The sequence below is a fragment of the Strix aluco genome, unplaced genomic scaffold, assembly GCF_031877795.1.
Source record: "Strix aluco isolate bStrAlu1 unplaced genomic scaffold, bStrAlu1.hap1 HAP1_SCAFFOLD_82, whole genome shotgun sequence".
Lineage (NCBI taxonomy): Eukaryota > Metazoa > Chordata > Aves > Strigiformes > Strigidae > Strix > Strix aluco.
This window is the reverse complement of record NW_027436638.1, coordinates 554,470-581,177: the sequence shown is the minus strand read 5'-3', so window position 1 is coordinate 581,177 and position 26,708 is coordinate 554,470. Positions and strand designations below refer to the sequence as shown.

General features: G+C 44.5%; 1 long non-coding RNA gene across 1 annotated transcript; it reads left to right on the top strand.

The window, feature by feature from the left end:
• Positions 1–72: 72 nt before the first annotated feature.
• On the top strand, positions 73–14,866 carry LOC141919088 (uncharacterized). Its single transcript, XR_012621870.1, has 3 exons — positions 73–599; positions 9,024–9,139; positions 13,782–14,866. It is a non-coding gene; the product is annotated as an uncharacterized LOC141919088 (long non-coding RNA).
• The last annotated feature ends 11,842 nt before the right edge of the window (positions 14,867–26,708 follow it).

The following is a 26,708-nucleotide window of genomic DNA, read 5'->3' as shown; positions in this document are numbered from 1 at the left end:
GCTGCCGGCGGGGGCGGATCCACCCCCCCCTCCCTCCAGCGGGACTGACGGGCCGCGCTCGCCAGCTCGGGAGCTGTGGGAAACGCTCCTCGGGCGGCCGCTGCCCCGCCGGGCCCTCGGCGCGGGGAGCCCGGCGCTGAGGGAGCCCTTGCAGCGGGGCCGGGCCGAGCTGCCCGTGGGCAGGGCCCGCCAAAGGTGGCCCCACCGGCAGCCCTGTCCCTGCTCCAGCCGGGGGACGTTCCCGGGCACAGGGCGAGGAGAAGAGCCCATCACCCTCCCGTCAGCTCGTTCTCACCCAGGTAGTGCTGAGGAGCCGGCCAAGTGTCGCTTGACTGATGGTGGGACTGGGTGATCTTCAAGGTCTTTTCCAACCTGGACGATTCTGTGACTTCAGCTGGTACTGGGAGCCCTTCGCACACGCGGTTAATGGCGGCAGATGGATTCGAGCACTCACCACAGCTCACTGCCATGTGGATTTTGGGCCAACAGAGTCTATCACAAGCCAGGTCCTAAAGCTACCGAAAGACCCTGAGGCTACTCTGCACCGTGGCGTTTAGATGGCAGTGCCCCGCTAACATCCCAGATGCAGAAAGTTTAAGGTAAAACCATAATGCTTTTGTAAAGTTGAATACATCTTTGGAAAAAAGCTCGCTTCCCAACTGTCTTGATGTCTTGTAATATCAGAGCCTTTCTCTGAGATTAGCACGTACATCATTTCTGTACTTTTCTGGGTTGTCTGTATTGCCTTTGTTGAAGGAAAATAGATTTTTCTCTTGCAAGATACTTTGAAGGAACACAAACTGAACTTTTGTCCTGAAGCTTCAACAAACTCAGAAAACCAACGTTTGCTGTTCAGACACAAAGGTACTTTTAGCAGGACAGTCTTATCTAACCTAATCAAATACCTTCATACTATGGAAGTTTAAAAGTGACTTTATTTATTTGTTGAATGTGCGTGACAGTACTTGTGCTAACATTTCAAAGTCTGAAAATCAGATGCTTCTCTAGGAGGTTGTGGTGGTAAAGCCAAAAAAGAAGAAAAAAAGTTTTCAAGCAGATTTGTTGAGAGTTTTTTTTAAACCTCTGGTCATGCTCTTGTTATTTGCAGAAGTTCATCGTGGCTTTTAACACTTTATGATCCTCACAGCACTGCTGTGATCCTAGAATCAGGAAAACTGTTGTTTGTATGCTGCTTCTGTGCTTTTCTCTCAGGTTGATAACCATCTATTTGATGTGAGGAAAATACCGGCCTTTATTTTTTTCCAAGTTTAGATGGCTAATTAGCCAATTTTTTAAAAAATCTGTTTCTGCTGCGTGCTTTGGTATTGCAAGGCTAGCTGTATTTGCCTACAGATGGGATGAAAGTTTTTTCATGGAGAGGTGATACCTTTCTTTAAATCACCTACAACTTTCAGGAGAAAACAGCTCTTCAAGCAGGAAGGTTTTCCTCAGGTGCAATTCTAATGTTAAATGGAAATGAAGAGTAATCAAGCTTATCTTGATTGCTTCAATCACATAAACTATTGAAAAGGGTGGGGGTGCCTGAGAAACAAGGGCTGTTACTGATGGTTGAAGCGAGATGGTCAGGTCGTGAGTTCTTATAGTGACTAGAGCTCAAATAGAAAAAAAAGAGTATTTTTTTGTCTGGAGAAGAGACAGTTCTGAAGTGCTATGAGAGCAGTAGTTCAGCAGAAACACTGTTGAACTTTTGCTCGAGTTTATGAATTCTAGTTTCCGATATTATTGTTATAAATGCAGAGGCAGAGCTGCAAATATCTTTTATAAATTTATTTGCAATAAGAACAAGTAAAAAAAAGTGTGGCACGCCGGGGGGCAGGGGGGGCTTTCTGCTCCCCACCGACGAGCACCAGGTAGTGCTGCGTCACTCCCTTTCATAGTCCCATCTTCACATGCGCAGCAGGGTCCCTTAAACTTTCCCGGGCTTTCTGGTGTTGCTGGGGCTCCTGGCAGGGGTTCCTCCAATCAGCAGAGCCCCCTAAACTTTCCCGGGCTTTCTGATGTTGCTGGGGCTCCTGGCAGGGGTTCCTCCAATCATTTTTCACCTGCGCAGTCCGGTGTTGCTGGGGTCTTCTGACGGGGGTCCTGCCAGTAATTTTCCACCTGCTTAACAACAGTCACTGAGGAAAAAAAACCTCCAAACCCCTTTTAACCATAAAGCCATGATAAATCTCCTTTAACTTATGTACATGGCAAACACCAACAAAGTCACCATATTTTTAACACGAATCACCACCATATTCTTCACATTATCTTCTTTATTTGAGAGTGTTTCTTGAAGGAGAGAACTGAGAAGACAGATTGGGATGGCTACTCTGTGAGTAATATGTTTTCCTAGAAAACAAGGTTCTTTTGGTTTTTGCTAGCTATTTACATAAAATTCTTTCTAAGATGTGACTTGCATTTCACCTACATCATTTCCATAGTATTATGTGTAGCAGTGATTAAAGCCGATTATGTTTCAGAATGTGTAGAATGTGAGAAGAGTTTGTTTCAAGGTAATGCTTTCCTTTGCTGTGTGTATTCTGTTAACTTTAAAAGAGTTCTGTGTAGTGCCTGGGTTATAGAAAAGCCCAATAACCAATTAAATACTGTTAGTTGGGGCTCTTTTTTTGATGTGCATATGTGTTATCCGGATAGCATATTGAAAAAGTGAAATCTGTGTTCTTAGAGTCCTATAGGGTGGGGGGGTGTTTTGGGTTTGTTTGCTTAGCTTTATAAATTGCTGGTATGTTCTAAAGGAATAAATATTCTCTGTAATATAAATGAGGTGATTCCTGAGTACTTCTAGTCTGTTAGAGGGTATCACTGATTTTATGGAGATGGGCTTTATAAATACATAGGCTGTGTGTTTTCTTGTGTTATAGTCTGTGCATCTTGTATTTTAATCTTGTCTGTAGAGTTAATGGTAGGGTGATGTGTTTTAGAAAACACTTCTGGGAGAGCTTGTGTTTGATAAACTTACAAAATTCAACAGTCTGAATGCTTATTCTTGGCTAAAAAGTTGTTTTTGTACTCGCTGTAGGCTTTGCTGTCACTTTTTACCCCTTTTCAGCTGCTGCCCCTGTATTCCACAGGGGATATTTGCTTGTAAATGCCTGTCCCTTTTCAGTAGAAGGTGACAATCTTGTCTTATTTTTCACCCCTTAGAAACTCTTCTTGTCTATTCAAAGTGGGCTAACTTTCTGCTCAGTGCACAATTCCTGTAAGTTGTTTAGGCTAATCTTTTAAATTTAAGTCTTTGCTGTGTCAATTTTTGGCTCGGTAAGTCAGTTCAAGTGTCTTATCATGTAGCTGTGGTCAGAAATACTGACCCAAGGGAAGAAGAAAGAACATGTTGTGAGGAGAGAAGAGGATGAGATGGTTTCTTTCAATATCCCCGAGGTAAATCCTGTACCTTATACAGATCAGATCCTTCTCGCTTACTTAAACTGTATTTTCATAGAGTAGTTCTGTGGCAATTAAACCGGTCTAACCCAGGCTGAGGTGACTTTCTCCTTTCGCTCAGAGTCTGTGCTGAATTGGTGTTGAGCTAGATGGGTTTCCTGACTGTTGGAATATGTGCAGGCTCCTGAACACTGCTGGGGGTGCAGGGGAGAAGCAGAGCCGCAGCTGTGGAGGGGAGAGGTGGGATGACAGACAGCAGTCTGGATTTAGATTGGTTTACAATGTACCCAAGAACTTGCATCCTTTTCCAGTATATCAGTTGGTTTAAGAAAGTTTACAATCTGTCTACAGTTTCTCTGCTTTTATTCTCCTTCTGCAATTCTGTGCATTGTGAAATGTGTACAGCTGGGTGTGCATGTCTGCCTGTCAGAGTTGTACACAGGCATACCCGTAACCGCGTAGATGAATGCGGATTCTAGTGAAGTACTTCGAGTTTCTATATTGGCGAGATAGCTTGGAGGTTTTCTGATGGGGAGAATACAACTATCAGCTTTATAGGATCAGCTCTTATCCATAGAGGGATGCACATTAATATTACCACAGTTAAATATTTTCATGATCTGTGTCACAGGCTGAACTCTGTATCTTAGGGGTATGGGGAAGATTATACGTTCAGATCTGGGCTTTAACACCTGTCCCATCTGTCGGCTGACCTTCTGGCACTGTTGGTTGTCTGTCTGTGTTTGTTTGAGAGAGTTCTTTTACTAAGTGGGTGTCTCTGAGGGGCTGATATTTATGAGGAAGTGTGTTGCTGGAGTCATACAACAATGCTAACAATAAGCAATGTGCCTATGTGAATGGAAAAAGTGTGATATTTTAGTCTGTCGTTTTCTTACCGTGTAGCTTTTTCTCAGATGAATTATGTCTTGCAAGCTATTAAAAACTTCATCCAGAAGGATTTTTATTGTATTTTATTTGGCAAAGTGCTTCATGACTCTTGTTAGAATGCTAGAATATTAAAATGTAATGATTAGAGGAGAGTGAAACTTTAAACAGATTTTTGAAGGCAGTTTTGAGGAACTTTTTGTATATGCATGAAAAGTTATGTACCAACTATTGTACCTGAACCTTTCTGCATCAACATACAAAATCTACTGAAAGGTGAAACTGCTACAGAGAAAATATAGGTGTGATACTCAAATATTATCCCCAGAACAGAGAAAAACTTATCAAAATTATTTTCATCAAACTTTGGATTTTTCTTACAAATGTGGAGGATCTTATCTGTGTAATGTACACTATTTCACTAGAGAGAGATTTTTGTCAGCAATAAGTTGTATATATGCATGTAGGCCCTGAAGAATATCAGCTAACAATAACATGAAATTCAATACTGGAAAGCTGCATTTTGTAGTAAATGTTCTCAAGATTTACTGATACATCGCATTATGTGGGCAGGTATATGGTAAGAGATAACAGTGACCAGTAGAAGGTGGGGCTGCTGAAGACAGATTTCAGATGGATGGATTTAAACAAATAGTGGTTGAAGGGTTTTTTTTAGTTGGTTGTTTGTGGTTTTGTGTTTTTCCTTTATCTCTGAATCTCATCGATTTACTTAAGGGACATAATTCTATAGAATGTTGGTATTTGTAACCTAACAAGCTACTCTGAAATGTGAATGCATAAACCATTCATATTTTCAGTTGGTCCAGACTGTTGCTGCTGAAGCACTAAGCTTGCCTTGGCGGGCATGACTCTGGCACTGTGGTGTTGCTCTGTGTCTTTCTCGGCTGGCTCGCTGCTGATGGCTCTTAGCTCCTGGTGCTGCCAGTTGTAGTGGGCTCCTGGCTTCCCTGCAATCACCTGGTAGGATTTCAACTGGCCACTGTCCGTTGAGCCAGCAAAACAGTACTTCTGCTCTGCTGCTTTCCCAGGGAAGTGTTGAATGTTTGTGCCCCTTAATGGGAAATGAGTCACAGCTCATCACCAGGACACTGCCACCAAAAGACTAGAGATAAACTTGCACTGGCTTGTAGGGCAGGTGCGGTATCATCAGGAGGTGGACAGGTTTCACCTCAAATTGAAGCTAAGGTTAATTATGGTGTTACCAGCTTCTGAAACAGGTCAGTTAATGGGAACTAACTGCAGGCTTGCTGAAGCAGCACTAATGTGGCTGCTCTCAATGAAGTGTGTCTCTGATCAGCTCATTTTCTCTCAGCAGGCTGAAAAATAGCCCCAGTATGAGTGCTTAGTCTACAGTCATGTTGATTTTGCTTTAGGTTTGTCTTTAGCTGTTGGAGATTAATGAATCAAAATGGTGTTTGAATTTACAACCAGTCCTCATCACTTGGCAGTGTTATTTCTAGCTGTTCTCTGCTTGGCTTACCTGAGCCCATCAGCTGAAGGACTCTGCTATTCTGCCATGTGGGAGTGGGGTGCAGCCTTCAATGTCTAGGAACTAGTGAGGTGATAGCAGAGGGTGTTGAAACCTTTTTTACTTTTCCAACTGTGTAAGTACTGTGCTGTGTATTTGTTGCAACCATGTCCAAATCCACCAGTGGCCTTTCCTCTTCACTCATTTTTGCCCATACCACAATCTTCCCTGACCCCAGAAGAGGAGCCTCCTTTGATTCCACCAGCAGCCATCAGACACAGAGACAGTATGTTGGGGATAGTCACTGATGTGGAAGTGCAGACAGGACCTTAGATGCTTGATAGCGAAGCACAAGCAAAGGGTCTGCTTAGCAAGGTCTGTGTGTGCTGGTGTTTGGATAAGCAGCTGGCGTATGGATCGCAGGTTTCTTCAAGGGGAAAGCTAAGGTGGTGAGTTTGAGTGTCCCTCTGAAGTGTTGATCTCCTATAGACAGCCTAGATATTTTGGTTCTGTAAAGATCTGATTTGAACTCTGGTCCCTCTAGAGGTATTACACACATAATATTCTTTGCACAGCAGTTTACCATTAAGGTGTTTCCTTTTGGGGAAGAAAGTTGAGTGGAAAGTGCACTTGTTCTAGAGAAACAATCTTAAATTAAAAGAACAGTGATCTCTGCTAGCTAACACCTGAAGAAGGAAAAAACCTTTTGTGGTAGGTGTTGGTTCAGAAGTCTCTTGGGTCAGAAATAGTTGCCAGGAAGGTATTACCCAAATTCAGTGGGATATGCCTCCTGTAGTTCTTTTTTTTTTTTTTTTCTTTACAATACTACCTTCATTTTATAGGTAATATTTATTTTATAGGAAGTGCTGAAGAGGTGTAACTTGTTGATGTTTAAAAAGGGTTTTCTCTGACCTGAATAGAAGCTTCTACAGATGAATGTGTTGTATCTTTGTTATGAATAGCTTTAAACAGAGAGCATAAACACTTTTCTCTTGATAGAGAAAGAGAATTAACCTGTTTAATCTTTGCATTGTTCTTAAGTTTTATTTTGGGTGGGGGTGGGGACCCAACTCCTTGGACAGTTGATGTTGTGTAGCACTGTTATTTGTTCTAGTTCCATTATGGCTCAAACATGGCTGTGAGACTGGTTTTGGGTATTAAAGCCTGATCCTAATACCCTCAATGCACTATCTCTTATCATGCTGAGGAGTCTTTGCCATTAATTCATTCATTTCTTGCAGAGATCGCATCTAGTTCTATTGCTTGCAGGGAAACTCGAAAGAGAGGAATGGATACTGATAATTGCTGAAACACCTCAATTCTGTGTGAGAGCTGGGAGAAATGTTCATATCCATTGGCTTTGTAGTAAGACCTTGCTGAAGTTTTTTCTCGCCTTTTTACACAATAGCATGATGTTCAGCTTCATGCAGAAACTTAACATCCGTCAGAAAATAGTCAATTTGAATTGTAAACTTGAGCCCATGGCAGGGAACCCTCAGCTGGCCAGCTTCATCTAGCTGGTCTCCTGTGCTTGAGGAGGCAGAGGCTCACCCCTTTAGCTGGCAGGGCTCTAGGGAGGGTGTGTAGGTGTGCTTGTTTTTAACCCGTTCTTGATAGGGCCCATTGTTTGAAGGGAAACAAAAAATAAATAATTCTGCTCTAACATAAAACACAAGTAAATTACATTGATCCTTTTAATAATTGCTCCTTTGATGGCAGCATGGCTAGGCAGTGCATCCAGACATGGATAACAGCTGTCTGGGTGGAGCTGTGCTCTTGTGGAGACCCGCTGTCTCCGGGAGCTGAGCAAGGACAAGGCTGTTTGTTCTGCTGCTGTTTGTTCACAGTCGCTATTTTCCCATAGTCTGTGTGTTCCCATAGTCCTTACACTGAAATGGGGAGAGAAAAATTGAAAGCTAAAGAAACTCTCCTGATGTTCTCTCTATGCTTGCTTCCATTCTGGGCTTCCCTTCTGATATTTGTATATTTGTGCTGTTCTTCCTGGGTAATTATGAAGGGGCAACTCACAGGGGATACATGAACTCTGTTACAGAATGGAGAAGGGGATGAGAGCTTTGAAAAATATAGCGTGACATAAACACTGTTTTGGCTTTTCCACTGTATTTATATCTTCAAATTTAGAGGAAAAAAATACTTAAAATTAACTAAAGCCTACCACCATATTCTGAAGCAAAAATGTAATTTAGAGTAGTTGGAAAGGAGCTGTGAAAGAAGAGTACAGTCATAGCTAGATCTCATCTTCTTTTAGAGAGCTTTGTGATTTTTGGCACCTGTACTCAGCCTGGTGCATTGTTCATGGGGCTTCTTTGTTGTAGTTGATAAAGTAGACTATAAATAATTGTTCTTTTCTGTTTGAACAGTTGCCCAGTCAGGGAATTGGCATGTGCAAGGTAAGCAAGGAAGTAATGCTGACTTTATCATAACAACCTGAAAAAGAAAAGATGAAGCATAGGAGAATGACAAGTAATGGGCTGAGAAGTTTGGAAAAGATGAGGAGCGTTACAGAACAAAGTTATTACAATTCTGTAGTTTATGTGAGTATCCTTTAGGATTTCTCGCATATCTGTGTTTGTACATGTGATTATGCATAGTCAGTCATTTTTGCCTTGATGACTGGCAAACAAATGTATGGGACAGAATCAACATCCCATACAAATATGAAAGTGCTTCCAATGACATTAAAATTGTTCTAACACACCTATTACGTATTCTCTCAGCTACAGGTAAAACTTGAGTGAGAGAATAGAAAGCAAGAGCGAGAGAGGAACAAAAATGAACAGTGGGAAAGATGAGCGTGGTGTTCATGCAACTGCTTGTAAATAAGGCAGTTCAGGGGCTGCCTGCAGGAATATATGGCCTGGGATGGGTGTTCCAGGGTGTGGGGAAACACTGACAGGTTTTGAGCGGCTGAATACAGGGTTTATTCTCAGGTACATCGTCTACTAAAATACAAACGGTTTCCAGGTGGTATAAATGTAATTTACTCTTTTTTTTTTTCTTTATGTTTTCTTTATGCTGTGAGAAAAGAAGAAAATGGCAATTGTGCAAATAAGCCCACAGTCTGTGGGAGCTCACAATTCTTACTGTATATCTAGCAGTCACATTTATGTCTTTATTGTACTTTCACCTACCAGGTTCTTCTTAGATAATGTATATTTAGTCTTTTTCTATTAATAAATTTCATTTTAGTCTGAAAGATCTTTCTTTTGCTTGCTGTCTGCAGCAATGTAATGAAAGGGAGGTGCTCAGAGGGAAGATGGCTGTGAAGATTTGACATGTGTACTGTGTTACTGTCTTCTGAGATGATTGAAAATTGATGCACTAGGAATTTGTTGCCAGGTAAGTTTTCCATCTTTGGAGCACTCTCTTTTCCCTGAGGAGCTCTTGTTTAATCAATGATAACTAGATATGGTAACCCCTTTCTGGGATGGCTCAGTCTACTCTTCAAAGAGAAGTTTCTAGGCGGTGTTCTTTGCTATTTTGTGCAGGAATATTTAATTATTTCAGGTATTTAGGAAATAATACTACTTTCTGCAAGGTTGCTTTTAATTATGCTCTCATCTGCCAAACTTCAGGAATATTTAATCCTAGTGTGAAACCGGGGACAAGCGTGAGCCCAAAAAGTCATTCTTTAATGCTTAGTGTTACATGATTTGCTGTATCACCTGAGCAAATGACCAGCACTTAAAGAGATGAAAGAGTTACACAGCTAAAATCATGCACATCTTGAGAAATAAAAGAAGTCTGGTCATTTCAACATGGCCGTGAAAATAGTGTGCCATTTTAAGATAACTGAGATAACAGAAAACTGGGTGGGGAAAAAAAAAATGTTCAGTTACAACTGTTGGGGGGAAGTGGAGGGAAGAATGGTGGTCTTCGCGTGCCTGTAAATTTGCCAGGTAGTCCCCATAAGTGCAAGTATGCTTTTTGTTAAACTCCTGGTTCCTTCCCTTGATGGATGACCAGCAGGTTCTTAATGTTTCTGGGGACTGTTGCGTAAAGTATATGGATAATGACACTGAATGCGCTCTACAGTCTGGGTAAATACAATTTGTTGCAATGATCCTAGAAAGCAGTGGGTATTGTTGAGCAGAACTTTTTGTTCATGAATCATCATCATCAGCTTGAGTTAGGTTTTGGTGGTTGGTGTACTGTAACTGTGTCACTTCAGTGTGATGCTGCTGAAATGCAGATTCTTGTATAAACTTGAGGCTTATGCAGGGCTTTCTAGCAGGCATGAGATCTTTCCACATGTGCCATACTGTATGAAGTGGACTCTGCTGTGTCGCTCTACGTTCTCTAACCTTTCTTTTGCATGTGTCCTCCTGGCTATGGTATTTCAAGGTCACCTGCCTGAGGAGCATAGTAAGAGAAGAGCTCAGTTCTGAAGCTCAGGGCTGTGATTTTCTAGCAGCAAAACTACAGTGATCTTGCTGCTGTGAGAATTGTCCTCGATGCGGCATCCACGTGTGCAGCAGTATCTATGAATTGTCTGCTTTTGCTTTAGGGTTTCTTTCACTGCTCATAATTTCTTGAGGCAAAAAACCAGGAAGTAAAATTAATTTTTTGAAACATAAATAATGTGATTAGGCGTTTAGATGTTTCTGTGGTGTGTGATCTGTACCCCTAGTTAGTCAAGCCTGCAGGAAGCACCTACTGGCCAAATACTTGGTTCCTAACTGTGCTGTGCAAATCTTGTTATCATGTAACGGTCTGAGGTAGAATGTCGCTTCTGAGTGAAGGTTCCTCAGAAAGGCTGGGTCTAAAGTGATAACATAGACACAGATCTGGAACTGTTACTCTGCAGCATAGTAGTTGTACTCTCAGGTGCCTCAAATACTACATTCAACAGTAGCATGTTTCTATCATTATTTTCACCTGTAAGAAAAACAGAATGGGAAAAGCAAAGGCAGTTAAAATGATCTAAAATATTTCCAGACTGGAAAGGTAAAATGAGACTCCCTGCCTGGGAACACCTCTTTTCAAAGACTGTTTCCCTGAGGAGAAGGTGTGGTGAGGGCTCTGCAGTTCAGGAGGGAACAGAAATGCCTTTTGGAAACCGTGTAGGATGATGGAGAAGTAGGGTTGTGTCATCACTGTGTTTTAAGAGACAAAAAATAGCTATTTAGCGATTTTGAATAGAAGTTGTTGTTCCTCTCCCCTGAGTTGGCCATGAGGAAGCATAACAAGCCTACTGCACCCTTTTTTCTTAATTTAAAGCCGTTGCAGAGCACTGCAGAGAGGCTGTGGCTCTGGAGAGCTGGAATAAAGCACATGCTAGCGAAGGTTTGCTCTAGGGCCTTGTTCAAGCCCCTTCCTGTGACTGCCCTGACCCCTAGTGACTGCAGAAACAGTTAAATAATTAACAGATTCAATTGTTTTAAAAAAGTATATATCTTTACATAACATCTTGCTTTACAAGGGAGCTTTTATCAGCAAGTGTCTTCATTAGGAGGAAATTGTCAACATCCTTCTATTTTAAGCAATCTCTAAGTTCCCAGAGAAATTTTGCTCAGTTTTTATTTTACAACAACCAATTTCTTTCTCATTTGAGTGTTGACTTGAGATGGATTTTGCTACCTTAATTAGGAAATAGCTTCATTAAAATATCAGTGCTGCTAAGATGTTGGGAGTTGATGGTTTAAATTTAGCCATATAAATTTGTTCAGGAATGCTGGATCTCAGGCTGGAAGCTTTGCAAACTTTTAATACAATACAGGTGGTACCACTGTTAATCTGTTCGAGATCTGATATGATGCACCTACAGGAGATGTCTGATGATCTTGAGAAGTACCATCTGGAAAAACATTAGTATGTTTTAACAGGTGTAAGGTGAAAGCAACAAATCCTTTCTTTCCCTTGGGCCTTTCAATTCAGCAGCAGACGATGTATGTGCACACGTAATACCAAGGCAAGTTCAGCTCTCCTTCAGTAGCCCTCCGCCTTGGATCTTTGGCTCGTTATCTCAGGACTTATTTTCAAGTAGTGTTAGTTTCAACCAGTGTGGGGGATTTGTCATGCAGGGAGTATGTGAAAACACAGAAATACAGTCTTTAGGGCCCCGCTGCATGAATGTAGAATATCCTCAATTTTCTTTGACTCCCCTTTGGGGCCCTAATGACAGAGACAACCAGACAGAAGATGATTAAGAAACATAGTAGGGGATGCACCCATGATCTATAAAGCACATGTATGTTTTTAATATTTTTATGGATCTTAGTGCTGTTGAGGCTGTGAAAAGGAAATCTTAGATAAGGATTTGATTACACAAAGCACCGTTCCCTGTGTGTTCCCCTGATTTCAGTCAAGAGCAGTTCACACCTCACAGGAACTGCTAATATCTCATTGACCCATGTATTTATTGTACAGTGATGAGGTATTTGTTACTAACTATGACTTTCTGGACTGAGCAATTGATGACTCAAGAGAACAAGATTTGTAATTTCTCTGCAGGAAGCTCCAGTGAAGAGGGAGGAGATAATGTACTGAGGTTGTGGTTCCACAACAATCCAGGACCAGCCAAGTGTTGCCCCCATGGCCGTGTCCTTCTCCTCCTGCTTTTGTCTGTCTTTCCCTTGAGCTGGGCCTCTCACTCAGCCCGATCCTGTGCTGAGCATATCGGCATGTCAAGATGCTAGAAGATTATTTTCTTTTGGCTTTGGCTTGTTGGGGTGGCTTTTTGGGGTGGGGAGGTGGGTGAAATTGCATCGGGAGGTGCTAGTTCTTTATGATCCCAGTTTGGAAAGGCACTCGGATTGTGTAAAGCATCTCTTCAGGTGCTGGTTTTCTGAGATCGCATTTAAAAGGAAAGGAGGACAGTGTAGATAATCCTACAACCATTCAGATGCTGGGAGCCCCAAGTTGTGCAGCACTGAATGGGCCTGCGACTATGGCCCAAGCACACCCTGCACCTCCCGTCCATGGAAAAGTCACCCCGTTTTGGTCATTGGAGCTCTTACAGGACTTTCCCAAAGAAGCCAACTCTATTCCTCATTTCCACTGTCAGACAAAAAGGACGTTCACCTGAGAACCTGTCGCTGCGCTCTTAGGTAACGGCTAGGCCAGGCCTTATCTAACTGGACACAGTATCCCTCTGAGTACGATTTTAAATTGCCTCAGGCAGACAACGTAGACCGTGTTGCCGCAAGGCATCGGGTACTACAATTTGAAACTGCGATGTCTAGTTAGAGGGGAGGCGAGACGCTTAGTCCTTGATTTCAAAAAGGTGTTTCTTGTCTGTTTTTTTACATTTTCTAACTCTCAGCTAAACCAGATACTCTAGATTTTTCTGTTCTTCTCTCAGTTAAGGAAAGTGAGGCCTAACTTCATGCATGTTTACAATCACTATAGCCTCTATAAATTTCACAGAATCCCAGAATCGTTCAGGTTGAAAAAACCCCTTGGGATCATCGAGTCCAACCCTCAGCCTACTCTGCAAAGTTCTCCCCTACACCACATCCCGCAACATCGCATCCAAACGACCCTTAAACGCATCCAGGGATGGAGACTCCACCACCTCCCTGGGCAGCCTATTCCACCGTCTGACCACTCTTTTCTGTGAAAAATCTTGTCCTAATGTCCAGTCTGAACCTCCCCTGTTGCACTTGAAAGCCATTCCCTCTTGTTCTATCGCTAATGACCTGTGAGAAGAGACCAGCACCAACCTCTCTACAAGACGTAGTTGTAGAGAGTGATGAGGTGTCCCCTTTAGCCTTCTCCTCCTCGGACTAAAGAGTCCCCATTCAAATGATTAAAAATTAGGTTTCCAAATAGAAAAAAAAATTACATCATGACCACCTGAGGTTTATGCAAGATACTCTCCATAAAGTAGGGTAGAGAGCTGTATGACTGTATTTCTCCTAGAACGATAGAATCATTTCAGCTCGAAGGCACCCTGGAAGGTGTCTGATCCATCCCCGTGTTCTAGACAGTCACAATGAAGAAAAAGCTCCAAGGAAGAAAAACACTTTTACATTCACAGTTACAGGTGCCACCCAGATAAGTGCTGGATCCCAGAGCTACAGAAAGAAGTTTGAAGGGCTCTCCTCCCAAACCGATGATGTTCTGAGAATGACCAAAGGTCAGGTAAATGCGAAAAGGGGAAAATGCCTGAGACAAAGATAGAAATCACATCTAGGTAACAGCTGGGTGTGAGGTTGGTTTCTTCAGAAGGCAATATGAAAGTATCCTTCTTCTCAGTCTTCCTCTCACTTTGATCTTGGTCTTTACCCAATCTTTGATACTGGAAAAAGGAAGTTAAGAAAGATGAAACAGAAACCGAATGAGATATTAACTTGGAGCGAGGGTTATGTTTGTGTTTTCACAGATGCCAGCTCTCGCTGGGTTCCTGCTCGGTGTTTGGCCTGTGTTGGAACCTGTCTCAGGGTGAAGGATGGGTGGTCTCACAACCAAACGCCACCGGAAGCCCTGAAAATCCGTTCTCTACGTGCTTGGTAGAAATACCTGTGGATACATGGCCGAATCCACTGCAGTTTTGGCTTAGCAAACAAACTAATGCTACTTCTTTAGCTTTAAGTGGTCTTTTAACTGATGCTGATAGTGTTAGACATGCTATGTTACAAAATAGAGCTGCCATTGATTTTTGCTTTTAGCACAAGGGCATGGATGTGAAGATCTTGAAGGAATGCCTTATCTGAATGGTTTGACTCCCTGGGAATTACAGGATGGTTAAAAGAATTGTTAAAAGGAGGAATCATTGTAATTATTGTGATTATTGTGTTTGCTATTATTTTGCCATGCTAAATTACCTGTATTGGACAATCGTTGCAAAAAGGCTTACAAGGAGTTTAGATTGCTTAAAAACAAAAAGAGGGATATGTGGGGATTCTAAAGGAGTCCCTGCGAGAAAATGGACCTGTGAGCAATCCTGCATATGAGCAAGACTGGTAAAGCCTCAGCGTCGGCAAGGACATAACCCGGAAAGAATGAAGAAGAACACGGGAAGTTAAACAACTTCAGGGTGTGGGTTTGGGCAGAGAAGGAAGTTTGTACAATGTCAATGTGGCAGTTTTCATCCAATCAGAAGAAAGAGCTTAAGGAGCTTGTGCAAAGCTAACTGTCCAGTCAGAAAGAATTATACCACATTATATATATCACATTATATCATGTGATTCTCACTAGCATTATAAAAGGCTTGCTTCACCGCAATAAAATTGACATTGCTTAATCATGTTGATTGTCGGCATGTCCGTATCTCCCACACCTGTGTCATTGTAGTCTTTAGTCTTTCACAGTGTTTTGTCTCCATTACTCACTGAGGTGTTATCGCCCATATATCATCCACCGTTCTGGCATTCTCACATGGCAGGCCACACCTGGGCATCTACGTCACATCACCTCAGCATCGTTGTGTGTACTGTCAGGCTGTGTCTCTTGGTCTGGCATTAACTCTACCCTGTGTGGTACTCTTGCATCCTTAGGTCATGTTTGTGAGCATGTAGACGTGTGTGTTTGAGGTGGAGCTGCTTTGTGTGTTTGTAGCCATTCTGGATGGGGTGGAATGGTCCCAGAAGGGGATGATGATTTGTCGGTGAGCGTGGCCTGTTCGGGTGGAGATTGTGTAGGTTGGTTTTGGGGATAGGCAGTAGATATTGGCAAGCAGGCTCTAGAGTTCCTTCTTTTGCCTTTTGCAGGTACAATAGGGCCACCGGGAATCCAGAAGCAAATGCTTCCATGAAGTTTTCCAGAGTGTACAAAATGAAGCAAAGAAGGACCGGGAGCAGTGCACAGAGGGGAACATATTCCTCTTCTTCCAACTATGAGGGCCTGCGGTGTGGAATCATATGAAGTGATTGTGATGGCTTGAGGTGCATGATGATGCAGTTGGGGTGATCTGCCACTCCGGGAGGTGATGGTTAGATAGAGTAGATACTGAATGAGTGTTAGTTTTGGAAGGCATCTATCCTTGTATGTGAGGATGTTTTTCATTTCAGGGTATATTGAATTTAGAGAAAGTTAATGTGTCTTTTAAAAATAAAGAAACTCTTGAGCAGGGGGATTTCTTTATCTCCCTGACCTGGTTTATTGTCGCTTAGTCCTGGCCGCTCTGTCAGGTGATGTTCATGGCCAGCGTTTGGGTGGAGGTTAGGCTCAGGCCGTGGCGTTTGCAGGCAGGGTGATTTTTAGAGGCCTTCAGGAACCACGTTCCGAGGAGTGCCACAGCAGTGGGTCAAGGAAGTGTTGTGGGGGTCAGGTGGCCGGGTGGGTTTCCTGAGAGCAGGGGGTGGTTAGTGGGGTAGCTGAATGAGTGGTGTGTTTAGTATGTGTCTGCCTGTGCATGAGTGTTTAATGTTTTTTTTTTTTTTCTTGCAGGTGGAGTTGAATTTTTTGAGTAGTTAGGGGGAAAAAAAAAAAAAAAAAACAAACCAAAAACAGCCAGGGAATTCTTTTTTTTTTTCCCCCAGCTGGGTTTTTTTCCCCGGTCCTGGCCACTCTGCGAGGCGACAATCATCGCCAATGTTTGGACACGGAGAGGTCTAGGGCCGGGGTTTTTGCAGGCAGGGCGATTTTGGAGGCCTCCGGGAACAGTGTTCCCGAGGAGCCATGCAGCCATGGGGTGAGGGACATGTCGTGGTGGTCCTGTACTGGGATGGCTTTGAGAGCAGGGGGTGGTTAGTGGGGTAGCTGAATGTGTGGTGTGTTTAAAACGTGTTTGCCTGTGCATGGCTGTTTAATGTAATGTAGGGGTTTTTCTGTTGTTGCAGGTGGAGTGTTTTGAGTAGTCAGAAAAAAAACGAAAAAACAACCCAGCTGGGGGATTTATTTTTCACCCTGGTCCTGGCCACTCTGCAAGGTGATGATTGTTACCAGTGTTTGGATGCGGAGCAGTCTAGGGATGGAGTTTTTGGCAGGCAGGGTGATTTTTGAGGTCCTTGGGAATGGTGTTCCTGGACTCACGTATGTCATAGTAGTCTCTAAACAGTTATGAATGTAGTTAGTATGCCCTACGTACAGACATGATCCTAATGGGCATGTGTGAAATGACCATAAATGCTGAGAGGGGTAATAGTGGTAGGTAAAGCACTTGTAATGGTTTTGGGGTTTTTGAATTCCATAAGTTTTTGTGTAGTGTAGGTTCAATAAAGGTGTATTTGCTGTTGGTTCCAAGGTTTAATAAGGATGTAAAAGGTGGTTTGTAATGTGGGTTTAGTGAAGGTGTACTTGCAGTGCTTGTAAGGTTTCCAAAGTAAATAAAAGCTTTGTGCAAGGTAGGCTCAATGAAGCTGTATTTGCTCTTGGTTCTAACTTTATTAAATAAGTAAAAGCTGTTCTGTAATGCAGTTCTAACAAAGGTGTATTTGTTGGGGTTGGCTCTTGTGTGGTTTCTCTGGATGTGTAAGTTTGTCTCTATGTGTTTGCCGTTTGTCTCTGTCTCTCTCGCCATGTGTCTGACTTTGTCTCTCTGATTTTGTCTCTCTGTGTCTCTCTCAGACTTGGACTTTGTGTCTGTATTTCTCTCTTTGTCTCTTTTAGTTAATTGGTAATTAGCAGTACTAGAACATGGCTGTTGCCAGGGAGTAATCATTAAAAAAAAATTTAAACTACATTACTCCCTGGTAATTTGGCCATGTTCTACTGCTGCACCACACTTACTATTTTTATTCTTTTACTGTATAATATTAATACACCACACACCTGACACCAATGAATAAACCCCTACCCCCCCCATAACACCCACCACCACACAACAACATAACATCCTCCACCTACACTCACTCCATCACAACCTATACCAATAACAACAAGTAGGTGTGGCTATGGTTAGTAGGTGGGGCTGGGGGTAGGGTTAGGATTACTGGGGTTAGGGCCAGGGGTGGGACTAGGGTTACTAGGCAGAGCTGGAGATGGGGCTACAGTCACTAGATGTGGCTGGGGGCTGGGTCAAGGGTTACTAGGTGGGGCTGGGGGCTGGGTGAAGGGTTACTAGGTGGGGCTGGGGGTGGGGTTAGGGTTACTAGGCAGGGCGAGGGGTGTGGTTACGGTTAGAGGGTGGACTCAGCGGCAGGATTAGGGGTTGGGGTTAGGGGTTACGAGTTGGGGGTAGGGCAGTTAGGGTTAGGGCAATAAGGGTTAGGCATTATGGTGATTAGGGTTGGGGTTAGGGGTTTGAGTTAGGGTTAGGGTTAGTGTGTCGGATAAGGGCTAGGGTGTCAGGTTAGGGGTTAGGGTGAGGGTTAGGGTTGGGGTTAGATTTACATGTTAGGGTTAGGGGAGGGTTAGGGTTAGGATTAGGGTTAGGGTAGGGGAAGAGGTTAGGGTTAGTGGTTAAGATTAGGGTGAGGGTTAGGGGTTATGGTTAGGGTTAGGTTTTAATGTTGGGGGTTAAGGGTTGGGGTTAGGGTTAAGGTTATGGGTTTGGGTTAGTGTTTAGGGGTAGGTCTTAGGTGTTAGGGGTTGGGGGTTGGGTTAGGATTGAGGGTGAGGGTGAGTTAGGGGTAGGTTTAGGGGTTAGGGTTGGGTTAGGTTTCAGATTAGGGTTAGATTTACATGTTAGGGTTAGGGTCAAGGGAAGGATAGGGATTAGGATTAGGGTTAGGGTAGGGGAAGGAGTTAGGGTTAGGGATTAGGGTGAGAGTTAAGGTTAGGGGTAGGGTTTAGGTGTTGGGGCTTTAGGTTTAGAGTTTAGGGTTAGGTCTTGGGGTTAGGGTTAGGAGTTAGGGGACAGTGTTATGGACGGGGTTAGGGGTTAGGTCTAGGTGTTGGAGGTTAGGGATAGGGTTAGGGGTTAGAGGTTAGGGTTAGGGGTTAGGGTTAGGTTTTAGGGGTTAAGGGTTGGGGTTAAGGGTTGGTGTTAGGGGTTAGGGGTGTTAGGGTTAGGGCTGGGGGTTAAGGGTTAGGGATTAGAGTTAGGGGTTAGGGTTTGGGCTTAGAGGTTAGGTTTAGGGGTTAGGGTTATGCATTAGGGTTAGGGTTATTGTTAGGGGTTAGGTATTGGGATTAGGGGTTGGGGATAGGGGTTAGGGCTGGGGGTAAGGGATTAGGTTTAGGGGGTAGGGTTAGGAGTTAGTGTTAGGGGTTAGGGTTTAGTGGTACGCATTAGGGGTTAGGGGTAGCGGGTTAGGGGTAGGAGTTGTTAGGGTTTTGGGTTTAGAGTTTAGGATTAGGGTTTAAGGGGAGGGGTTAGGGTTTAGGGTTAGCGATTAGGGTTTTGGGGTTAGGGTAAGGGGTTAAGAGTCAGTGTTAGGGTTAGGGGTTAGAGGTTAGGGTAAGGTTGTAGGGCTTGGGGGTTAGGGTTAGCGGTTGGGGGTTGGGGTTAGGGCTTGGGCTTAGGGTTAGTGATTAGCGGTTGGGTTTAGGGTTAGTGATTAGGGGTTGGGTTCAGGGGTTAGTGTTAGGCTTTAGGGGTTGGGATTGGGGGTTAGGCGTTGGGGTTAGTGATTAGGGGTAGGACTTAGGGGTTGGGGTTCGTGATTGGGGGTAGGGCTTAGGGGTTGGGGTTGGGGGTAGGGTTTAGGGGCTGGGGTTAGGGTTAGTGATTAGGGGTAGGGCTTAGGGGTTGGCATTAGGACTTAGGGGTTGGGGTTAGGGTTAGTGATTAGAGGTTGGGGTTAGGGTTAGTGATTAGGGGTAGGGCTTAGGGGTTGGGGGTAGGGCTTAGGGGTTGGGGTTAGTGATTGGGGGTAGGGCTTAGGGGTTGGGGTTAGTGATTAGGGGTAGGGCTTAGGGGCGGGGGGTAGGGTTAGTGATTAGGGGTTGGGGTTAGGGTTAGTGATTAGGGGTAGGACTTAGGGGTTTGGGTTGGGGTTAGTAGGGGTAGGGCTTGGGGGTTGGGGTTAAGGTTTGGGGTTAGGGTTGGGTCTTAGGGGTTGGGGTTAGGGTTGGGACATTGGGGCTTAGAGGTTGGGGTTTGGGGGTTGGGATTAGGGTTAGTGATTAGGGGTTGGGGTTAGGGTTAGTGATTAGGGGTTAGGGTTTAGGGGTTGGGGTTAGTTGTTGGTGTTAGGGATTGGGGTTAGGGTTATGGGTTATGGTTAGGGGTTAGGGTTATGAGTTAGTGTTTAGTGGTTAGGAGTTAGGTGTTAGGGTTAAGGATTAGTGGTTAGGTCTTTGGGTTAGGGTTAGGTTTAGTGTTGGGGTTAGGGTTTAGTGTTAGGGCTTGGGGTTAGTGGTTAGGGTTAGGCATTATGGTTAAGGGTTAGTGTTATGGTTAGTGTTAGGGGGTAGGATTTGAGTTAGGGGTAAGGGTTAGGGGTTACTGTTGCAGGTTATGGGTTAGGTTTAGGGGTTAGGGGTTGGAGTTAGGGGTTATGGTTAGTGGTTATTGGTTAGGGCTTAAGTGTTAGGGCTTTGGGTTTAGAGTTTAGGGTTAGGTCTTAGGTTTACGACCTGGGGTTAGGGTTAGGGATTTGGGGTTAGGCGTAAGGATTAGGTCTTAGGTTTAGGGCTTAGGGGTCAGAGTTAGCGGTTAGGGTTTAGACGTTAGAGGTTAATGTTAGGGGTTAGGGTTTAGAGGTTAGGGTTATGGTTTAGGGTTAGGATTTACTGTTATGGTTTAAGGGTTAGGGGTTAGGGTTTGGGGTTAACGGTTAGGTTTAGGACTTGGGGTTAGGGTTTAGGGTTAGGGCTTAGGGCTAGGGCTTAGGAGTGAGGTGCTAGGGCTTAGGAGTGAGGGGTTAGGGCTAGGGTTTAGGAGTGAGGGGTTAGGGGGTTAGGGTTTGGGATTAGGTCTTGGGCTTAGGGCTTGGTCATATGGTTAGGGACTAGACTTAGGTTTAGGGCTTAGTGTTAGGGTTTAGGGGTTAGGGCTTGGGGTTTAGTGGTTAGGGCTTGGGGGTTGGGGGTTAGGGTTTGGGGTTAGGGCTAGTTCTTATGGTTAGGACTTGTGGTTGGGGACTAGATTTAGGGTTAGGGCTTGTGGTTAGGGACTAGATTGAGGGTTAGGGCTTAGTTTTAGGGGTTAAGGTTTAGGGTTATTGTTATGGGTTAGCGCTTAGGGTTAGGGTTTAGGTTTAAGGGTTAGGTTTAGGGGTTAGGGTTAGGGGTTAGGGTTATGGTTAGTGGTTAGCTTTAGGGATATGGTTAGGGATAGGTGTTAGGCTTAGGGGTTTGGGTTATAGGTTAGTGTTAGATTTAGGGTTAGGGCTTGGGGTAAAGGGTTAGGTTTCGGGGGTAGGGTTAGGGGTTAGTGTTAGAGGTTAGAAGTTAGGGTTATGGGTTAGTGTTTAGGGGTTAGGAGTTAGGACTTAGGGTTAGGTTTAGGGCTTAGGGTTAGGGGTTATGGGTAGGGGTTAGTGGTTAGGGTTTGGGATTAAGGGTTAGTGTTAGGGTTAGGGTTTAGGGTTTGGGGTTAGGGATTAGGGTTAGGGGTTATGGTTAGGGTTAGTGTAGGGGTTAGAGCTCGGGGTTAGGGGTAGGTGTTAAGGTTTAGGGGGTAGTGTTAGGGTTTATGGCTTAGGGTTAGTGCTTAGGTTTAGGGGTTAGGCTTAGGGCTTGTGTTATGGGTTAGCTTTAGGGTTAGGGTTTGGCACTAAATGTTAGGGTTTAGGTTTAGGATTCAGGGTTATGGATTAAGGTTCGGGGTAAGGGTTAGTGGTTAGGGATTAGGGTTAGGTGTTAGGGGTTAGAGTTAGGAGTTAGGTTTATGGGTTAGTGTCCCGATCCAATATCGGGGCGGGTTCTTAAACGATCCCAAGAGCGAGATTAAGACACAAACGAGGTCAAATGCTGTATAACCTTGTGAGCTTTATTTCCCGTAACAATTAGTAATAGCGATAGGACAGAGAGAAAAGGAAAGAGAAAGTCAGAATCCCTAAGCCAGAAAACGGTAGAGATGCAGCTAATTACCGCCACCACCAGGGATCCAACGATGTTGCGTAGACTCGGCCTCGGTGCAGGTGGTGGTGCTCCAAGCTCCGCCGAGGTCCCAGCTCCAGGTAACAGGTGTCGAAGCAGGTTGCAAAGACGGTGGCACCAAGAGAGGCGTACGCAGTCCTTTAGTCCCCACGATTTCCCCGAAGAGTCCGCCCATTTCCACGGAGCTCATTGTAATATGTGCCGCCCCGTGGTCCTCCATACGCGCATGCCCAGGTGTTCTGGCGGGGGGGGTCGACCTGCAGTGCCTTCAGCCTTTGCACGTCTTCCTCGTCCCGCACCCAGCTCGCGCGCAGGTACAGCTTGGCAGGCACTGCCAAGGCTGTCATTGTTCTCACTTTGAGCGGATGTCGTGGTTTTTTCGGGGACTCTGTAGCGTACTCCTTCAGAACAACAGGATGCTGGGGGTGGGAAGTGGTGGTCGCGGAGCAGCAATGTTGAGACAAACAATGTCTAACACAGTTCCTTACAGTTAGGGTAAGGGGTTAGGGTTAGGGGTTTAGGTTAGTGGCTATGGTTAGGGGTTAGGGTTAGCTGTTGGTGTTAGGGATTAGGGTTAGGGGTTTAGGTTAGTGGCTATGGTTAGGGGTTAGGGTTAGCTGTTGGTGTTAGGGATTGGGGTTGGGGTTGTGGGTTATGGTTAGGGCTTAGGGTTAGGGTTATGGGTTAGTGTAAGTGGTTAGAGTTTAGAATTTAGGGTTAGGGTTAGGTTTAGTGTTGGGGTTAGGGGTTATGGGTTAGGCTTAGGGGTTAGGGTTAGGGGTTATGGTTAGGTTTTAGTGTTAGGGCTTGGGGTTAGTGGTTAGGGTTAGGCGTTAGGGTTAGGGGCTAGTGTTATGGCTAATGTTAGGTGTTAGGAATTGTGTTAGGGGTTAGGCTTAGGTGTTAGTGTTGCATGTTATGGGTTGGGGGTAGGGTTAGGGGTTAGTGTTGTGGGTTAGGGTTATGTGTTGGGGCTTAAGGGTTGGGACTTAGGGTTACGGGTTAGGGTTATGATTAGGGATTGGGGGTAGGGGTTAGTGTTAGGGGCTGATTTAGGGCTTAGGGGTTATGTTTAGGGTTAGCGTTAGGGGTTAGGGTTAGGTTGAGAGGTTAGGTCTTGGGTTATGTGTTATGCTTGGATTTTAGGGTTAAGTGTTAGGGGTTAGGGTTAGGTTTAGGGGTTAGGGTTAAGGTTAGTAGTTAGGTGTATGTGTTAGGGGTTAGGGTTAGTAGTTAGGACATGGGGTTACGGGTTAGGGATAGGGGTTGGGGTTAGGATTTATGTGTTAAAGTTAGGGGTTAGGGTTAGGGGGTTGGGGTTAGGGGTTTGGGTTAAGGATTAGGGTTAGGGCTTAGGGATAGGGCTTGTGTTAGGGTTTAAGGTTAGGGCTTGGCGTTATGTCCTGAACCTAGAGACAGGTTGTCACGTCCCGCTCAGACGAGGGGGACAAGTGACTCAGATTCGCAAATCCCCAATGGAGCGGACAACAAGTCTCCAAGTCTAAACATTTATTAACTACTCACAATGTACTAATTGAACACACGATAGTTGGCTAAGTATATAGCAAGTTGTGGCAAGCAATATAATATGCCTTGCATTGCTTAATAGGAAAGGGAAAAGAGGGAGATAGAGGGAATGGGGAAACACAGATCACTGGTCTGGGTTTCTGCGCTGATCCCGCTGCCGAGGGTTCCGGGAGGCACAGGAGACATCCGTCTTTTTCGCTGACATCCGTCTTCTTCGCTTCACTGCACTCTCTCTCCTCGGGGCGCGCCCCCCCCCCCCCCTTCCCTTCTTGATTTATACCCACTTTCCTTGGGTCCATCCCCTAGGTCGACCCCCATACCTACGTATCCCATGTACGGGGAGGGGTGAGGTGTTTCATGGGATGATGTAATTAGCATGATCATGTTAGCCCTCGTTAGCATATTGAGGGGTGTTAACTTTAATATGCATTTCGTGGATAATGAAGCAAAGGTCATTCACCGGACAGATGGCCCTTGAAGTTTTGGCCAGGTGCACCAGAGCAGAGCCGTCCTGTCTTCACAGGGCTCCCTCCTCCAGTCCCATCTTGTGTTATTCGGGCAGCCTTATCAGCTTCGACCTCCACAGAATGCACCCTGTGACTCATAGTTTTGTCTTGCGAGTGTTTGAGGCATTTCTTTGATCAGCCTCAACTCTTGCTTTCTCAGGCTGTTTTTCTTAGTTTCTCACAGGCCTGGTTTCTCGTCTCTCACATCCCACCCCGTGACTCAAACACTCCAAGTTCTTCTTTGACCATTGTGATCCCAAAAGGTATAGGGAAAAGGAAGACAGAAGGTGAGAGAGCATATAGCTAATTGCTGCAAGGCATACTATTAAAAGCAAAAATTTGCATAATATCACAATACTAATATTTACAAGCCATCCTCCCCACCCCGTGAGTCCTGAGGATCCCAGTGATGTGATCCATGACCCAGGGTTCCATCCATCAAACTAGTCCATCAGTCAATAAAAAGGTTCTCACTTCCTGTTGTTGATCATCTTCATCATGGCACGGTCTCCTCTATAGAGGTGGTGGCATTGTGGATGATGATATAGTATTCTCCCTCAGTTAGATTCAGCACACTGCACAGTCCATGTTCCTTCAGCAATGCTAGCCAGATTCTGCAACGTCATCTTAGATGCTTGTTGGGTCTGCACCTTTAATTCCTTAAAGGCATATCTTGTTAGTACATATAATTGCTAAGTTAAATTTTCTAAAACTATTTGAGGTTACACAATGACATTATCAGGTCTATAAGGATTTAAATGGGAATACAATTTAATATTCAGGTACAATTCGTTAATGCTTAATTTGTGGGATCAGACCCCTTCAACTAGTCTTTGATGACTGCATCTTGCTGTTGATGGATGTGGTGTTGTAAGGACCACATACAGTTATATGAGCTAGCACTGTGATCTGTTTGGTATTTGCAAGCACCAGTTTGCAGTCACAGGTGGCTCACAGGCTTCCTTTATTTTGGAGGTGATTCCCAATAAGGTAACTTAAGGCACAACTCCAGGTTAACCTTCTAATAAGTGAACTCATTAAATGTACCTGTAAAATTTCCTGGATTGTTGATTGTAATTGATTGGCAATGATTTATTCCACACTCAGCAGGTATGATTCCACAAATTATATAATAATGTAAGCAGATTACAAATAATAACTAGCCAACAATGCCTACAACCATTGAAAGTGCTAAAAGTAACACAGGTCTCCTGTTGTCCAGGATCAATGCCCTGTAAAACACATATATACATGACAAAACAATGATGGTTAGAAAGAAGGGACAATCCACCTGGTATTGATGCGGTATTCTTTCCCATGGGCATCAGTAGCCACCCATGAACAAATATTGATGGGAGTTTTTAGGGTTAGGGGTACTTGCCCCACAGTGGGCAAGTCTACTAGAACAGGTTGTCCAGGATAATGGAGCGGGTTTGCAGGGTCTTTAGTCTCTTTTTTCCTGGCGAGTATGGACAGAGGCTTAGGACAGAATGCGGTAAGTCGTGGGCACCCATTAATTCCCCACCGGCTGTTTATCTTCATTACTGCGTCTGACACCCGTTGTGGCCATCCTGGTTCGAGGGGTTTTAGGGCCTGCTTTAACAGTCCATTGGTGCGTTCCACAATTCCATTTGCTTGGGGATAGTATGGAGTATGGAAAATCCACTGAATTCCTTCATCTTGAGCCCACTCCTGAACCACCCCGGCAGTAAAGTGACTACCGTTGTCTGATTGGATCGATTTGGGCTTAGGCAAGCAGCTAAACCAACGTTTTAACCCCTTCACCGTATTTTCTGTAGTTGCTCGAGATACAGCTTCTGCTTGAGTTAGGCCTGATACTATTTCCACCCCCACCAATACATAACGTTTTCCCTCAGAGAGCCGGAAAGGGCCAATATAATCCACCTGCCAGGTGTCCCATAGTCCCTTGTTGTCCCTTAGGTGTAGGGGTTGGTCCTTAAGAGGGTTGTGCTCTCCCAGCCGAGTACGACACAGACTACATGCTGAAATAATGGTATTGCACAATTCCCTGGTTACGGACCATCCCCTGCTTATCGCTTCTTTAAACAAATCTTTGCTTCCTGAATGACCCCGCTTTACATGCAGCCATTCCAGTAAGTGTTCCCATTTCTCCTCCTCACCTTCTGTAGCAGTTCTCATCAAACGAGTCATTGAATCCACCTGGTTGTTTAGCAGGTGGGCAGGGTGATTTCCTGACTGGTGTGCAGCAACCCATCCTACTAAAAAGGACTTCCGTTTTGCAATGTTTAAGATTTCCTCCCACTTTTCACGCTGCCACACTGGTACCCGATTTACTTCCCAGTGGTTTTGTTCCCAAAATGTAAGCCATTCGGTACATCCCTTGAATACGGCATAGGAGTCTGTGTAAATAAATACTGGTTCTGTAGTCTCAGCTTCTTTAACAATCACGCTCCATACCGCTGTTAACTCTCCCACCTGAGCACTTCCCTCACCCTCTGTTATGATTCGGTCCCCCGAGTCAACATGCAGTGCTACTGCTCGGTATTTCCATACCTTTCCCTCTCTTCTAGAAGATGCATCGGTGAACCATACATTCTTTAGATGGGTTTCAAATGGGGGAGCAGGTTTTATGTATGAGGGAGGAGGTTCAGGGTGGTCAGAAGGTGGATCTTGTATTTTGAGCACTTTAGGTGCCCCCTCCTCTATCTGATATGTGTGGCAGTAATGATCTAATTGTGCATACCACTTCCTCACTGTGTCTCGCTGCGCAACCCCCACAGGAGGGGGGGTTCCAGCCAGTACTGGTTTCAGGACCTTAAAGGGTCCTCGTAGAATGATTAGTTGCTGCCTTATGATTTTTTCAGCTTCCTGCAAAGCTAGGGTAACCACAAAAAGACCCTTCTCCCAGATCGAGTAACGCTTTTCTGCATCTTTGAAACTGCGCGAATGAAACCCTATAGGGCGAGTGGTACCCTCCGGCCCACGTTGCCACATATGTATGGATAGTCCATGAATTGCAAAACCCCACTCAATTTGGAATGGATCTGTTGGATGTATCGGCCCTAAAGCCTGATATACTC